Consider the following 19449-nt stretch of genomic DNA (forward strand, 5'->3'; position numbering starts at 1 on the left):
ATACCCTTTGGATCATTAGGAATAAATTGTGTGAGTTTAGAATTAATCATATCTATTATGCCTACTTTCTCATTGTAAAATTTATTATTTCCAGATTTTTCTTCTCCATCTATAACTATTAATCGATCAATTAATTTTCTCACATCATCCATCCATATACAGATGGTGATCAGAAAAATGGAAACACCTGTAGTTGGCAACACGTCAGATGTATGGGTTGGCAGTGGTGTTGTGGCGCCCGCAGCGCCGTACCGCTGGTGGTGGTGTGTTAGGTCGGCCTTCATACTACGTCAGGCGCAATGGAACAGCAGTGTCCAGTGGCTGCTGCAGACAGAGATAGTGTGAAATGTGAGACCTCTCAGATTTCAAATTGTTGGTGCGCGGTTATGTGGAGTGAGTGTGACGGCAGTGGCTACTGTGTTAGGTGTGTCGCGTGGGACAGTGTCGAAGGTGGTGACGGCCTACACAACACACGGGAAAACCACATCGGGGAAGCGGAACAGTGGGCGGAATAAAATCATGAGTGACAGGTCATGCCGTGTATTAATGCGCATTGTCACGCAGAACCGTCGTGCCACTGCGCAGCACGTAACGGAGGACCTCAATCAGCACCTCCCCCACCATGTTTCGACAATCACAGTCCGCCGCAAATTACTTTACAAACTTACGGGGTCGTGTTGCATGGGCCAAATTGCTCATCAGGGACCAAAACGCTTTCGCACGCCACAAATGGTGCCGCGACCATGCAACTTAGACCGTTGAGGACTGGAAACGTGTGATATGGTCGGATGAGTCATCCTTCACCCTATTCCCAACCACGGGCCGTGTTTATGTGTGGAGAACGCCCAAAGAAGCTTATGATCTGCAGTGTCTCCGCCTAACTGTGAAACATGGCGGCCGCTCGGTGATGCTGTGGCCCGCAATATCATGGTTTCCACTGGGTCCTGTGGTCACACTTGGCGGACGAATCACTGCCAACGATTATGTCGCAATTTTAGGAGACCACTTGCATTCTATGGTCCAGATGTTGTTCCCGGACAATGACGCCATCTTCCAGGATGATAATACACCCATTCACACAGCTGGCGTTGTTGCAGCGTGGTTTGAGGAACATCGGAATGAAGTTCAACCTCCCCCTGCCCGCCCAATCCATAGATCTCAACATAATTGAACATCTGTGGTCCGTCTTGGAAACACAACTCCGGCGACAATTTCCACCTCCATCCTTTCTCACAGAACATCCCGATGCTCTGCGCGAGGAATAGTGTAAAATTCCACTTGCTACCATTCACGACCTCTATGCCTCCATCCCACGTCACATCAAGGCTGTTCTGAAGGCGAAAGGTTTCCCGACACCATATTAATCTGGTAAGTTGCAATTTCGTTCAGGTGTTTCCATTTTTCTGATCACCATCTGTATATTCTGTAGGCAATTCGTTGTATATTTTTATTCCTTCTCCAGACTTTGGTGTTTTCTTTGTTGGTGGTGATGGTTTTAGTGTTGGTTTTATATATTCATGCCGAATAGGTTTGATAATTTCTTTGTATTTTTCACTTCTAATAGATCGTTGTTTTCTTGTATTTGGATCATTTTTATGAAATACTACATTAGAATCAATAACTATGTTTGTATATTTTTCTAGATCATCTTCATTATAGTTTTTTTATAATTATGTTTTGTTAGCAACTCCAATGAACCTTCTGTTCCTGGGTAATGTCGATTATTAATAACTAAATCATCACCATGAATTTTAACTTCCGTTTTCCCAGTCATATGTACGATTTTTCCATCTTCATCATATGATTGAATTCCAAAACTTTTATCATCTCTAGTTGCATATTATCTCGAAGCAATCTTACCAAAATGGGTAGTTGCTAAAGATTCTATTCCTTCTACTTTATACTTAATTTGTTTATTCATATGTTTTATTTCTTCTGTTATAGGCGTATCACTTTCACCTATTGAACTCTCATACATAGGAGGAGTTACTAATAAGCTTGAATCTATTTTTTGCGCTTTTATTTAAACTGGAACGAACTATTGAATTAAATTTTTATTTTCTTCTGCTACTTTTGATATATTTTGTCCTAAACCTTCAATTGCATCTATAACAGGCTGATCTTGCTCTTTATATTTTTCATATTTACATCGATTAGCTTGTTTATTTTCCTTAAATCTTTTAACAAGTTCTTCTTTTAACTTTATATAATTCTTAGCTTCAGCAGCATCTAACTGACTCATTTATTATATAAAGAAAAAATAAAAACGTAACCTAACGTAATACAACATACACGTTTAGATACGTTCAATCACGTTTCGCTCGAGTGTATACTTTTAAAAAATCTTTAATTTTATTTCTGTATTTGCCATTATTCGTTTTCCTAGTCATATCTATTGTTAAGAAACCATGCTCCTCTTTCCAACACCTATTGCAGAGTGATTGTAATTTTTCAAACGTCATATCAGATCCAACAAATTCATCATATATATGCTTTAAATTTACATTTTCCTGTCTAAAGATACAAAGTAAATTTATGTTGTCTCTTATTAGTTGTTTTAGTACTTTAGAATATGTTTGTCCGAGATAGAAACAGTTTAAACCTTTATGTCTACCTCAAGTAAAATATTCTCTAACATGGTTTTGTTGTTCTAAAATGAAATCATCATACACTACCACAGAATCGTTCTCACACTCATCTAATGGAATAATCTCTTCGTTGTTTCCTTTTACTATTGCAATTGTCTTATTAATATCTCGTTCTGTCTTGGAAAAGTTGTATTAGCTGTTGGTATTTAGATTGATGTAAACTTTTAGAATAGATATAAACATTTGTATATTTAAGCCACTCCGGTGCTAGTAAAAAGTTATCAATCATTAGTGTTGTTTTACCACAACCACTAGGTCCTACAATTAAATATCTTATATCATCAGGTAGCAATATACCATTCTTCTTTTTTACAGTTTGGTCTGATAACCTTACTCGGATATCCCATTTATTCATTTTAACTTTTATTATATAATAAATGAAAGTATTTAATTTAAACGTTTATTCATCTGTACTAAGCATGTACTTGCATTATCCGTTTGAAAACGATTTAGAATTAACTGTTGCGGGATTTTATACAACATACTTAACTCCAAACATTACAGAAAGAAATAATAAATGAAAATTTTGTAGTATCCTTCCTGACTATCCTCATCTTACAAAACAACTCATAGTTCAACCTGGTCAATATAATTTAAAAGAATTAGAAGAATATATTAAATTAAATCTTCCATACTCCACCGATCCTTTTAAAAATATTAAATTTACTGAGAACAGAGAGAAAAATAGAGTTAAAATATTTAACGAGCATTGTAACATAATCTTAGATATTATTAATACTGTATTAGGTTTTAGCGAGGAAAACTTGGCTAGTAACATAGAACATGTTGGAGATAAGATACGAAAGTTTCACCCATTCGATACTATAAATATTCACTGTGATTTAGCAGAAGGTATGATTTTAAAACATAATGATACAACACATAACGAAACAGATTGAATCGCAACATTTAGAACAAATGCAGAATTTAGAGATCCAATTATATACGAGCCTAGAAAAAAGATATTTTTCCTAATACATCACAACAAATTTAATAATTTCAAAGTTTCAATTCGAGATGAGAATGGTGATTTGATTTATTTTAGTGGAGCTCGTATAACTGTTCTTCTCGCTGTTAAATAGATAAAAATTTTGTATATAAAAAATATGGATATCTTTGGTAATGTTAAAAGTATGATGAATGATGACATTAGCGAAGAGCTCAAAAACCTTAGTGATCTATACATCAAATAATAGAACATGGGTTGATTTTAAAAAGAAAAGACTTGTTAATGTAGCTGATGCTGTTGACCAACAAGATGTAGTAACTTTTCATCAGCTTGAACCAATAAATAGTCAATTAGAAAGTGATAGAAACAAATTTGAAGATGTATTAAAATCATTATAAAAACATATACATAAAGATAGATAATATTAACGCTTTTGAAAAGAATATATGGAAGAAATCCAAAAGACTAATAATAATGTAGTTCTTTTGTTTAGTGCAAAGGTTCCTATATCAGAATTCAATAAATAATAAAGCAGAAATGTCATCGCAGTTAGAGAATTTTGTTAGAAAGAATGATATAGATAAATTTGTTACGAAAGAGGATTTCCAAAAATCAAACAAAGAAGCAAACATGTTCATTATGAAGAAAGAAACTATAAATCTATTATGTCGATTGAGAACTAAGAATATCAAAGACGCAATCTTTAGAATATTTAATCTATCGAATGGTTATAAGTTTCTCTATAATAGGAAAATAATGCATATGGATTTAAGTTTGGATAAATATTATCTACATATATTTTTGAACGATACTTAAGTTGAAACTTTTCCTTTAGATGTTAAAAATGGTGATATAATTACGTTTCAAGCAGATAAAAATTCAACTTTTGAAGAAGGACAATTACTATCTGTTATTATGTATGTAGAAAGAGAACTTAAATGATTTTCTATATAATAAACAGGATGTATTGTGGTGAGTGTAAGAAATCAACAGATACGAAGAAAGGTACCATTAAAATAGAACAAACAAAGAATGGAAGATATATTAAGCAAGGTATTTGTTCTGTATGCGGTGTTACTAAATCTCAATTCGTCAAAAAGAAAGATTGACTAGAAGAAGGTAAAGGTATTAGAGAAGACATTATAGAAGAAATTCATAAACCTTCCAGAAAGAATTAACCTAGGCTAAGTGTTATTACAAAATGTATAGATGATTTATGGCAAGCAGAACTTGTAGAAATGGATATTAGTATTAAAAGTTGTTTTCAAATTAAATAAAGGCTATAAGTATTTGCTAACGATTATAGATATGTTTTCGAAATATGCGTTTGCTGTAACTGCTTAAGATAAGAGCGATAAGAATGTTACAGAAGCATTTGAATCGATATTAAGAGTGAAAAAACCTAGTAACTTACAAACTGATCAAGGCAAAGAGTTTTACAATAAAGGATTTAAAAAGTTGATGGAGAAAAATAAGATTAATCATTACTCAACCTATAGTGGTAAGAAAGCTTCTGTTGTTGAGAGATTCAATAGAACTCCTAAACAAAACATGTGGAAGAAACTTACAACACAAGGAAATTATAAATGTATAGAGATATTACCAACACTAGTTAGCGAATATAATAATCGTGTGCATAGAACAATTGGTTTAAAGCCTATAGAAGTTAACAAGAAGAATGAGCAAACAATATTGGAGAAAATGTATCAAAAAGAATATAAGCGTGTTAAACCCAAATACAAATTAGCCGATTATGTTCGTATAAGTAAATCGAAAGGGCTATTTGAGAAAGGATGTACACCTAATTGGTCATCAGAAGTATTTGTTATTAGCGAAGTTATTCCATTTAATCCACCTACGTATAGAATTAAAGATTTAGAAGAAGAGGATGTACAAGGCAGATTTTACGAACCAGAACTATTAGAGACGAGCCATAAAGATGAATACTTGGTGGGAAAGGTTTTGAGAAAGAAAGGTGACAAAGTATATGTTAAATGGTTAGGATTTGATGATTCACATAATAGTTGGATAGATAAAAATAATGTTGTAGTGTAGATTTAAATGTTATCTTTTATGGTTTTTATTCCATAAAATGCTAGTGTAAATGAGAAAACTGATAACGAATTGTTCCCCTTTGTTTATGTAATAGGAACAAATCGTTCCACTTGTGTTTAAGCTAAGATGAATGATGATTGTGTTTAAATGAAGATAGATGAATGATTGTTTAAGCTGACTAGAATAATTTGTTTAATAGGAACGAATCGTTCCACTTGTATTTAAGCCATATGACTAGAATAATTTGTTTAATAGGAACGAATCGTTCCACTTGAGTCACTCTAAGTATCTAGTAAAAGATGGAGCAGATGCAAAAAGAAATGTTATTATTTCCGGAGCATATGTAGCGAAAAAACTTAATACTTCTACTTCTAGGAATTTTATTAAAGCAACTTACGAAATAAAACTTGAAGAAAGCGAGGAAAATAAGTAAAAAAAAATATTTTCTAAACAATAAATATGGGTACTATGGATAGTTCTCTAAGTTTAAACGATATTTGTTACGAACAGATTAAAGAAAATTATTGGTATGGTATTTTTGGTGATTTCAAATTGATTATAGATAAGAGTAGAGGATATTTCAATGCTACTAAGTTGTGTCAAAAGGGAGGTAAAATATTCAAAGAATGGTTAGTTACAAAAATCAAAAGAACTAATAGACTATTATAATAAAAAAGGCGCTGGGGACGATTCTACCAAACGCTCTATGTACACAATCAAAGGTGGAGAAAGAGAGACAAATATAAAGTTAACAGGAACATATGTGAGAAAAGAACTAATATTAAGTATTTCGTTTTGGATCTCGAATGAGTTTTACGATAAGTGTTATAATATTATTGAAGACTATTTTGTTTCTAGTTTTAAACAGATTCAAGAAGATCAAAAAGAGTTGCAAACGAGAGTACAAAAAATAGAAGAAACAATGGAGAAATTGAGAATTCAAAACGAGGGCTTAAAAGAAATTGCAGCACCATATACAGACGATAATTCAAGAGATAATTGCCTAATCATATACATGAAGAACAAACTTACTGATCATTTCCCTTATTATGCTATGAGATGCCAAAAGACAAGCTTATATATGCCTCTTAATGAAGCAGAAGAAAAATATCTGAATCATGAGATAATATACGAAAAGATTAGAGATCCTAACACTATTAAGTTATTTAACCTAATGCAGCAAGAGCTAGATTTTCTTAAAGGTAAGGGTAATGAGTTTTGGACATCCCTATCAGAAAAAGATTTGGTTAAAGAAATTGATGGTTTATATGATCAATTAATATCTAATCCTATGTAAAAGCTTTAAATATAACTTATGATTATTATTCATAAAAGTTTAAATTAATCTACACTAACCTAATTCCAATCTTCTTCTTCATAAAAAACGTGCTATAAATATCAGGACTTTCGGAATATCTAGAATGAACCGGATTATCAAAGTCAAGTTCTTCTGCAGAATATTCAATATCGTTGTCATCGTCTTTGTCGTTGTTGTTGTTATGTATAACCGCTCTACTCAAAGGACAAGTGTTATTATTACCTAACCAGGTAAGCATACACTCAACACAGAACACATGTTCGCATAATGTTTTACACAATTGAGTTTTTGTTTCTTTGCATATTAGACATTCTTCTGAGTTTTGTATTAAGTGTAAACCTGATGATAGTAATATTTGTTTTTTTTCTAAGGGGATTGCTAACATGCTTATTTACTCTTAAGAATTGAAATATAGTGATCTTGCGTTTAATCGCCATTAGAAAGTTTTCAGAAAACCTCCTATTCCAACAAGTATATACTATCTTGCTTAAATCTAAGCCTTTTCTTTCAAACTCGAGAATGAATTTTTCGCTTTTATCATCTAAACTAACTTTTGGCCAATAAACTTTATTTTGGTATTTTCTCACATGTGTTTCATCTAGTTGTGGTGTAAGAGCTTGCCAATCGAGAAGAGAATTAAATTCGCTCAAAAGGTGGTTTGTTCTTTTCTTTCAATGTAACACCTTTTAGAAACAATATTCCAACGGAGTTTATCTTTAAAGGTTCTTAGGAACGCAAGTTTGAGCAAATTTGAATGATGAGAGATTATATCCCAATGTAAGTATTCTCTGAATTGTGTACAAAACTTAATAGCTTGTTTCTGTGTATACTTTCTCCAGTTATTTTTTTCATTGAACGCAAACCAATCAATCTCTTCTTTAAACTCATTAAGAAAATCTTCACTCATTTGTCGAGCATATTCATAACTAACTAAACTAACTCTATGGCCTATGGAACACGGAGGTTCAGTGCCGCGTTCACAAAAGCTCTCCACTGACTTCTATCCTTAGCTAATTGGATCCAGTTTCTACTTTGTATTCCTATCTCTTCGAGATCCATCTTAATATTATCCTCGCATCTGCGCCTAGGTCTTCCTAATGGTCGTTTTCCTATGGGTCTTCCAGTCAAGACTTTGAAAGCGTTTCTACTTTCTTCCATTCTGGCTACATGACCTGCCCACCTAAGCCTCCTAGACTTGACGACCCTAACAATGTTGGGTAAACCGTATAAACTATGTAGTTCCTTGTTATGAAGTTTCCGCCATTCCCCATTCTCGTTCCTCTTGGGTCCGAATATTCTTCTCAGGATCTTGTTCTCAAATACTTTCAGTCTATGTTCTTCCCTCAGAGTAAGTGACCATGTTTCGCAACCATACAGAACAACAGGCATGATTATCGTTTTATATATTTTAAGCTTCAAATTCTTCGACAGAATTCGCGACGACAAGAGATTTTGAACCGAATAGTAACACGAATTCCCTGCTTTTAGTCGACATTTAATTTCTTCGTGAATATGATTTTCGTCTGTTAATATTGATCCTAAATATTTGAAAGTATCCACTTTATCAAAAGTATTATTTAATATTTTAACGCCTCCACAATTTGCCGTATTACGGTCCCGACGCACTTCCATGTATTTAGTTTTCTCTGCATTTACTTCTAAACCCATGTCGCTGCAAACATTTAATAAGATCTCTGCATTTATTTCTACTGTTCTCCTATCATCCCCTATTAAATTTACATCATCAGCATATGCCATCACCTGATGAATGCCGTTCAACTCTAGGCCCTGGTTGCTATCTTTGATTTTCCTTATAGCGTATTCCAGCACAAAGTTAAATAATAATGGCGACAACGCATCTCCTTGTTTCAGGCCATTTTCGACGTGAAAGCTCGTGGACAAAAATTTTCCTACCCGGACTTTACTTTGGGATTCACTTAAGCATATCTTAATTAATCCAATTAGCTTTCTCGGTATTCCAAGTTCTGTAAGAACGTTGTACAATGTTTCTCTCCTAACCGAATCGTAAGCCTTTCTAAAATCAATAAATAGTTGATGTACCGGCGTATTGTATTCCCACTTTTTTTCGAGTATTTGGCGAATGGTAAATATTTGGTCAATAGTTGATCGATTTTGTCTAAATCCGCACTGATAATCTCAAATAATTTCATCTGCGTATGGGGTCAGTCTTGCTAATAGAATATTTGAAAGGATTTTATAGGATGTTGACAGAAGAGAAATGCCTCGATAATTATTACAGTCAGTTTTGTCGCCTTTCTTGTGAATTGGAACAATAATTGATTCTTTCCATTCTTGTGGCAATTCTTCCTTGTTCCAGATAAGGAGAATGAGTTTGTGTATCTTGTTCCACAATTTTTCGCCTCCAGCTAAAATTAACTCAGCCGGAATTTCATCTACACCCGGAGATTTGTGTTTCTTTAATTTCTTTATAGCGGCTTCTACTTCTATTCGATTGGGTTCTGGAATATACGGTTCTGCGGTGTGTATCTCCTTTTCTCCACGCACATTAGTTTTTGGCTGCGTGTTCAGCAAATCGTCAAAGAAATCTTTCCATCTATTTAAGAGGCTATCCGTATCAGTGAGAACTGTTCCGTCAGCTTTCTTTAACATATAAGCACGAGGTTGATAGCCTTTCTTAAATTCGATGATCCCCTTATACATGTCCCGAATATTTTTATTTTTACTATTATCTTCAAGTTCCTTAATTTTAGCTTTCAAAAAATCGCGTTTCTTTGTTCTAAAAGTTTTGGAAGTTTCCCGCCTGATATCTGCGAAATTTTGTGTAGTTATTTCATTCCGATTTTGTAGCCACCGTAATTTTGCGTGTTTTCTCTTCTCTACTAGTTTAATGCATTCTTGGTCGAACCATGGTTTGTTCCTACGTATTTCCGCGTGTCCCAATTTTTCTATTGCTGAACTTTTAATGCTATCTCTAATTTCAATCCAAATATCCTCAACACTAGTGCACTCCGAGTCTTCTAAAACCGAGAATCTATTCGAAACTTCAATCTGGTATTCCTCTCTTACCTGGCTCTCTTCTAATTTCTTTAAATTAAATCTCTCCGTTTTCGGACATTGAATATTACCTTTATTGAACGATAATCTCTCCCGTATTATCGCTACTACCAGGTAGTGATCAGTGTCACAATCAGCCCCTCTAAACGACCGGACGTCAATTATGCTAGATTGCCTTCTATCTACTAAAACGTGATCAATTTGATTATGTGTTTTTCCGTCTGGTGATGTCCAAGTGTATTTATGAACGTCGCGATGTGGGAATTTTGTACTCTTCACGATTAGGTTTTTGGATGTTGCAAAATTCACGAGTCTAACACCGTTGTCATTACTTTCCTTATGCAAACTTTCGTTTCCTATAATCGGTTTGCAAATATCCTCTCTCCTACCTTCGCATTGAAATCCCCTAATAGAATCTTCATATGGTATCGCGGGAGTTGGTCAAATATCCGTTCCACTTCTTCGTAAAAACTATCTTTTATATCGTCACCCTTATCTTCAGTTGGAGCATGTACATTTAAAACAATAATATCGCACCACCGTCCCTTGAGAGTAATAAAAGAAAGTCTGTCAGTAACAAATTCAACCCGTTTAATTGCTGATAATATTCGTTTGTGAACGAAAAACCCTGTTCCTAACTGGTGATTTTTATTGCCTTCCCCGTAAAAGAACTTAAAATTTCCAGAATTCTGAGATCCATTTCCTTCCCACCTAACTTCCTGAACTCCTACTAGATCCATCCTGTATTTCTCTAACTCATTCGTTACAGATTTTAACGCGCCTGCCCTATAAAGACTTCTAATATTCCATGTTCCAAATCTCATGTCCATTTTCTTTTGCTGAGGTCGTGCCAAGTTATCAGTCCTTGTCCGAGGCTTTTGTGAATGTTTCTGAACAAGTACCTTTTTTTACAGGATGAGGGTGTTAGCCTTACCCAAACCCCCAAGCTGGAGGACCACTCCTAGTCGTCTGTCCGCGACTGCTTATTCAGTATATTCGCAGCTAACCTCTATATCTAGAGGCCTTCTCGATCCGCAACCTGAGGACGCGCCATGCCGTGGTGACAGGAACCCACGTCGAGCATATTCATACGTGTAGTAATCCCAATGAATATGTTGTCTTGTATGTTCTTTATGTTTTAATACGAATTCTGTTTTTAAATGAGAATAAGACCTTGATCTATACTTTGGTTTACACAATTTGTCCCAGGAAAGTTTATCACCATACTTGTTAATGATGTTTTCGTGTTTAAGTAGGTCTTGTCTTTATGATAATCTGACCCAATCGATGTGTTCATGATTTTCAATAAACGAAAGTGATAGATTATGGTTTGATGTAACTAAATACCAATTTACCTTGTTTTTGAAAGTATGTAGAAATTCATTGGATAAGCTCTTTATTTCTGAAATTTGTTTCCATCCTTTGGCATTTCGGTTATTAAGTACATCTATAACCATATTTCTACAAAGTGGATTTTGAAAGTAGTTTACAATATGCTCAGGATTTAATTTTTGAACCATGTCTTTTATAAGCTCAGTTAGTTGTTTGAATTTATTGCAGTTTTTTTAGCTTGTTCATTTGGTTGTTGTGAATTTGTGGTAGTTGTTCTTAGAGACTTATTTCTGTGCTCGTTGATTAAGGTTATTAGTTCTGCTTTCCTAAGCTTTGAATAACCATGTATTCCTTTCTCTCTCCAGTATTGTTTTAAGTTAAGGAATGGATTTCCTTTCCATAGTCTCGTTTTGTATAGAAATTTAAAAAAATTGTAATCATTTTTGCTAATTTTCTGTATAATAAATATGGAAGCACATTGTAAATTGATACAAAATAAGCTTATCCTTATTCATCAAGATCTTAAACTCTTAACAGCACTACTAGAAAAACAGATATTAGTAAAAGAACAAGAAATGCTATTAAAAGAACAAGAAATGTTATTCAAAGAAAGATTTACACCAGAATGAAATTGGGATAGCGATGAAGACATTGAGTCCAAAAATGATGGTGAGGAGGCACATTTAAGAAAAGAGTAATAAAAATGAATTATTTTTCATTAAATCAATAGTAGCTTTGATGGGTCTCCCCATGATAGCCATGTTCTAATACAATATGCTAATAGACGTTGAGATTTCCTAGGTCGCATGAATATTAGCTGTTGTATTAGAAAACGAAAATGATTAAAATTATTTTTTATATAATAAAAAGTGATATAGTAATAATGAGTTTAATTAAGCATACAGTAATAGAATTAAAAAGCTTGTGTAAAGAAAAGGGGATAAAAGGTTATTCCCGATTAAGAAAAGCAGAACTGATAGACCGAATTAAAGAGCATGAAGATGAACAAAACAGATTAAACTTTAACCAAACATTTCCATTTCAAAAAGACATTTTTGAAAAACCAAAACCTAAAAGATTAGGTAGAAAGAAAGCTTTAAAGCTGTTCCCATTTAAAAAAGTCGTATTTGAAGAACCAAAAGTAAATACTGACTCACAGCCAATTAACGTAAAACTTAAAAACTCGGCATTCAAATCAAGATTAGAAACATGGAGATTTACAACAACTTATAAAGAGCATGATCCTCTAGAACAATATATCAATTCAACACCAAAGGCTTTAGTAAATAGATTGAACATCAGCTTACAAAAATATGGATCGTTAATAGCTAATCTCCTAATAAGCTGTCAATATAAGAAAGGTAAAGAAATTCAAAACATTTACTTCAACATTAATAACGAAGAGAGATTTCAATCAACCAATCTAAAAGAGTTCATAAGTGATGCTAAAGAAATATTAAGAACAAGAATGGATGAGTTCCAAGCTAGAGGTTCTGGATTGGCTCTTACAAATATAAACTATCTAGAATTAGCTCTTAATAAATATGCACCATATAGAGGATCATCATACATAGAACTGCCAAATGAAACCAAAAGAAAACGGGCTGTTATCAATGTAAAGAACAAAGATGAAAAATGTTTCTTGTATTCAATTGCTTCTGCATTACATCCTTTTGAAAAAGACCCACAACGACCACCAAAGTACAAGCATGTTGTTATAGACTTAGAAAAAAAATTAAAAGGCATCAATTATCCTGTAAAACTAACTGCCATCCCAAAAATTGAAAGACGACTCGATATATCATTTAACGTTTATACATATGATGATGATGGGAAATATATAGTGTACGTTTTATATCATACTAAAAACAAAAAAGACACCCATGTGAATTTATTATATATAAAAGAATAAAATAAAACACACTATTGTTGGATTAAAGACCTAAGTAGATTAGTAAGTAGTCAAATAGCCAAATGGAGAGCTCGAAAATACTTATGTGATAGATGCTTGTTATACTTTTACTCGCAAAGTGCATTAGATAAACACGAAAAAGATTGTTCTACTCACGAAGCTGTTAAGATAGAAATGCCTGTACAATGAAGTTACCATTCGTGATTTTCGCTGATTTTGAATGCCTGTTACATAAGGTTGTGGAATGTAAAGAATGTTATCCAGAAGATGAAGCATATACCAAAAAATATCAGCAGCACAAGCCATCTGGATTCTCTTACTATATTGTAAAAAGTTATGGAAGTAAAAGAGACCCTGTTGTGTATAGAGGTAAAGATGCAGCTAAGAAGTTCATAAGAATGTTAAAGAAAGAAGATAAAGAAATATCAAACATATATAGACAAAATAATGAATTACCATTAACACGTAAACAGATAAAAGATTTCAACAAATCCAAGTCTTTCTCTTACTGTAAAGTAAAATATACACCAGAAAACTACAAAGTTAAACATCACGATCGTATAACAGGAGAGTTTGTAGCCGCATTATGTAACAACTGTAATTTAAAAGTTAGAATACCTAAGTTTGTACCAGTGATTATACATAACTTATCTGGATATGACTCTCACTTGTTTATAACAGAACTAGGATGTAATAAAGAACAAATAGAATTAATACCTAATAACGAACAACGTTACATATCATTCATTAAAAGAGTTGGAACTATCAAATTAAAATTCGTAGATTCATTTAGATTTATGGCATGTAGTTTAGATAAATTATCATCAAACCTAACGAGGGAACAAATGACTCACTCACAACACTTCTACCCTAATGAAGAACAATTTAACCTTGTAACAAGAAAAGGTGTTAACCCGTACGATTATGTTGGTGATTGGAATAAGTTTAAAGAAAATTACCTCCAAAGAAAGCATTTTTTAACAAGTTTAACAAAACACATATAAGTGATGAGGATTATAAGCATGCAAAGAAAGTGGAAAACAGAATTAAGAATCTCGGACAGTATCATGACCTATATCTAAAAACTGATGTGTTGTTATTAGCAGATGTGTTTGAGAACTTTAGCGAAACATGCCTTAAAGCTTATGGTCTTGATCCAGTTTGGTATATGACAGCACCATGTTTAGCTTGGGATGCAATGTTAAAGATGACAAATATAAAACAAGAGTTACTAACTGATTACGATATGGTACTGATGATAGAGAAAGGTATAAGAGGTGGAATTTCGCAATGTAGTAAAAGATATGTAAAAGCAAACAAGTATATGAAAGGTTACGATGGAAATAAAGAATATTTTTGCTTGATGTACTTGGATGCTAACAACTTGTATGGGTGGGCAATGAGTCAATACTTACCATTTAAGGGATTTAGATGGTTAAGTGAAGGCGAGATAAGAGAAATAGATTTCACAAATATATCTGATGATTCTGGTACTGGTTACATATTAGAAGTTGATGTTGAATATTCTAAAGAATCACATGACTATCACAAAGACTACCAAAGACTACCCATTAGCACCTTAAAACATGTGTCCACCTGGTGCAAAACAATCAAAACTCTTAACAACCCTATACGATAAGGAAAAATATATAATTCACTATCGAAACTTAAAACAATGTTTATCACTTGGATAAAAACTTAAGAAAATTCATCGTGTAATAGAGTTTGAGCAATCAGATTGGTTAAAGAATTACATAGATTTAAACACGCAGTTGAGAACTAGAGCAACAAATGACTTTGAGAAAGACTTCTATAAGCTAATGAACAATTCACTTTTTGGATAGATTATGGAAAATATTAGAAAGAGATGTAAACCTATAAAAATAGAATGTAACCCAAGAAGAGTAGAAAAACTAATTGCTAAACCAAATTTTAAAGATAGAATTATGTATACTGAGAATCTATGTGCAATCATAATGAATAAAACAAAATTAACTTTCAATTAACCAATATATGTTGGAATGAGTATCTTAATCAAAATATTTAATGTACAACTTTCATTATAATGTGATGAAGTCAAAATACCAAGACAGATTAGAAGTGTGTTTTACAGGCACTGATAATTATATATACTATATCCGAACAGAAGATGTGTATGAGGACATGAAAAATTATATTGATTACTTTGATACGAGTGATTACCCTAAAGATAATAGATATAAGATGCCACAGGTGAATAAGAAAATACTTGGTAAGATGAAAGATGAACCTAAAGGAACCATCATCGAAGAATTTGTTGGTTTAAGATCGAAAATGTATTCAATCAAGTTCGAAAAGGATAAATATTGTAAAAAAGCAAACGGAGTTAAGAAAAATGTTATAAATAAAGAACTTTCATTTAACGATTACAAAGACTGTTTGTTCAACCAAAATGAATATTATAAGAAGATGAATTTAATCAGAAGTTATAAGCATGATTTGTACATTCTAGAAGTAAATAAATTAGCTTTAAGTTGTGTGGACGATGAAAGATGTGTTTTAAAGAATGGAATAACTACTCTACCATGGGGACATTATAAAATAGAAGAGATGTAGTTTTAGATGCAAGTTAGGTATAAGTATAACTTTATGGATATAAATATAAAGTTTTCCCAGGCTATATAAAAATGAATTTAAATATAAAAATATACATATATTTCTACAAATATCAGCAAGACGCTTTGTGAACCATGTAACAAATACTTATTAGATATAGAAAAACATAATAAGACTAAAACACATGAAGAAAATAGTAAAATTAAAATTTTGAAGAAATGTAAGAAAGAAAAATATAAAGCTCAATTTAGATATATAGAAAAAGATTCTCTTTGTCGTGAAGGTCTGTACGAAACATTACCACCCTTAACATGTTTAATGTGTCAAAAAGAATTTAAAATAAACCCAAGATGTGCAAATGCTAAAAAATGTATAGAATGTAGAAAAAAATAAACCAGACTTTAAATATACTATAGTTAAAGGTACTCATTTAGAAGGGCTACAAGATATTTTTGATTATGTAATTATTAATGGAGAAATTTATGCTGTTTTATCATCACAAGAAGAAGAAGAAAAAGCTTTATTAAAACTACCATCCAGATACGAAAAGCACTATGATCATCTTTAAAAAAATATTAAAAATGGAAAACTACATATATACCAGAATGAATAAAATCAAAATTGTTATAGAATTATGTTTATTAACTCCAAGTTTTTATGTAGTAATGAGGATTGTTTAAATTGTAAATGTATTTTCTAATCATTAAAACTTTATGGTTATAATATCAGAAAGTCCTATGCGCACAAAAAAACTATTTTTCAATCAAGGACAGCACTATATGTTATAAGATTTTATCATTTTAAATGTGTTAAAAGTCAATGCACAGTGTACAATACTCAATCTACTTTGTGCTATTCTTCTTTGTTAAAATACTATGGTCAGTGGCAGCTTCGTAATTTTTTTTGGTAGTTAGGGCGGAGGGGGAAAAGTGCGCTCACGGTTAGGTACCTATTCTACTCGTTAGCAACATCAAATTCAGACAGCATTGCCGAGCGCGCGTTAGCGGGTGAAGACGGGGTAGAGCCCTGCAGGGTACTTTGTTTTCTATCTTCGTTATCAAAAATTGACTTCCTTTTTTCACATAAATTACTTATACTTATCTTTACGGTTTGTACAAGTCACTTACTGCCTTAAAATAATTTTTGTTCGATATTTCTTGACTACTTAAACACCACTATCAACTAGTTTTTCCTAGTTTTGGGTTCCTAATACTAAACAATTACTCTACTTTTTAGTGCAAGTGAAAATGGAACTTAAAATTCATGTTATTACTTATATAAAGTGCAGTCAAAGAACTTAAAATTTTTTAACCTCCAAATTCTTTTAAACCTAGAAGTAAATCATAATATATTAAAATAATGTAATCAGTCATACGGTTATTATAATTTGGAAGATAAAGTAAAGAAATGGAAATAAATTTCTTCCCGGGAATTTATAGGCCGGGAAAACACTCGGAAATATTCCCATTTTTTAAAACTCCTTCCCACCGGGAATATCTCCACTGCCCATCACTACTCAATTGGTCCCTCGGAGGCACCCTGGTCAATTTTAATGCCATTATTCTTAATATATATTTTGGTCCCGTGTCCTGCACTCTAGAATTATTCTATCTCTTTGAAACACACCCTCTGATTGCGTTTCCTAAGCATTTTTTTTTACTTTACTTCACAAAGAATAGCGTTTTTTATACTAACGTAAAAGCCAAAGGGGTGCAACTGAGGCTCCTCTTGAAGTTTTCTCATTTGTAAATATTTGATACTGTTCATTGTTTATTACCATTGACAAATGATTTTATAACAAAGTAGTGACTAACCTTTCTTATTAATGACGGAAAATACAAATGGTCACGGTGAGTTCGGGTAGCTTGTATATGCAACAGGGAGTCTCAGAGGCACCTCTTTTGCCTTTCAAGGTTAAAATTAGCATGGGCTTTCTCGGGTTAAATTTAAATTACGTTTGTAGTTTTTATGTTGTAATGGTTTATAAATTTCCAGTGTTCATGGTAATATTAGGCATATAGTATTATATAATATTAGACATATAGAAGATATATTATGTATAAGGCCCTTAAAACAACGTAGACATACTTGGTGAAGACATACATAGTCTTCTCCTTTGAGTATTGTATTGTAGTAACGCGGGAATGAAACATGGAATATTAATGTGAATTCCGGAGGAGGAAGTAGTGATTCCTCGATGTTTTTCCCATGAAGTAGAATGCTCCATATAAGTAAAGAAGCAAGTTCGAAAACTATAATATCGTTATTTGAAAAGGAAATGATGAAGATGCTTTCCTTCCCATTAGTTAATTCTTAAGTCGTATACTACAAGCTTTTGTGCTGTCTTTACGTTGCATATGTTAAAACATATATATGTCTATAAGTTGATTTGAAGTAACATGGATTTACAGGGTAATTTCACAATATTCTCTTGAAAACGTAGTTTTCTTAAAATTACTTGTATGCTAGCAAAATTGTGATCACTTAAGTGCATCAGAGAATACATCATGGAGTTCTGTACATTACATATTAATTTTATAGCATATATTATATTAATATATAAACAAATGTACGGAAATTGTCCGTTTTCATGTCGTAAGGCGTTGATCACTTGCTCACTGGTATTGATTAGAGATTTTATAAGACAAATTTCACCTACCTACTCTAATCCACTCGTCAGATACATTGGTTTTCGCCTAAAATTTAAATGTTCTCTTTCTCGTAGGACCTTCATTCTAATGACAGTATCGAAGAAAGAAAAGAAGTCTTTTAGCTAAAATACACGCCCAGCTACCTGCAATGTAAAATCTAATTTCAATCGATTTACTCATTTCCGTGGCTAATGCCACATTAGCTAGATGTCGAGTTTGTTCACTGAGATATATTATTGTCTCATGAAAACCAAAGGAACGTAACTTCAAATATGCGGTTTTCATTTTCTTCATGTTTGGACAATTTTGAAATCCCCCTTGGTGTAAACAGAACGTAACGCCATCTGTTCTTCTTGTCTATCGTCTGTTGTAATATAGTTCAATTACCATCGTATTAAATTCACATCTTTCTAAGAAAACAATATTTTTGTCTTCTGGCTTGTAAGCCTACGAAAATGGAGTTACTTTCCTCTGGTTCTTATAGGGCGATATGCAGATTGTTCACCTTCTCTCTCTTGAATGTTGTATTCGCCAAAACATTGATGCTCGCGTCAGTTTTTCAAAAGTAAAAAACCTAATGTGAAACTGTCCAATATCTAAAGAGAAAGACCCGTCAAAATTTAATTTTTCACGTAAAAATTTAATTTTCTTCCCGTCCTTATGATAACCATTCTTGTGTAATGTGATGCATATAACATTTCTTGCATTTTTTCTATTCATCGTGTAGCATTTATCTTTAAACGCATTTTAACTTTTAGTCTAAAAAACAATAATGACTAAAGTGTTTCACGATGCTGATAAGACTTGCGGGCATTGTTTGAAATAAAAGTAATAGCATGTTTCCAAACCGAGTATAGAATTATTTTCTCCGAATGGAATTACACCAGGTTATCAGAAGTTTATATGTTTTGAGCACAAACGTACAATAGCAGTAGCTATAGCCTAATGGTGAC

The 19449-nt window shown here is 32.7% G+C and overlaps 1 protein-coding gene across 1 annotated transcript in view; it reads left to right on the forward strand.

Moving 5' to 3' along the window:
• The window catches only part of LOC145670512 (uncharacterized), a 56278-nt gene that overhangs the window by 24140 nt on the left and 12689 nt on the right, over positions 1-19449 (forward strand). The gene's annotated exons all lie outside the window — the stretch shown is intronic.

Source organism: Thermobia domestica, chromosome 14 (genome assembly GCF_964235325.1).
Source record: "Thermobia domestica chromosome 14, izTheDome1.hap1.1, whole genome shotgun sequence".
Taxonomy (NCBI): Eukaryota; Metazoa; Arthropoda; class Insecta; order Zygentoma; family Lepismatidae; genus Thermobia; species Thermobia domestica.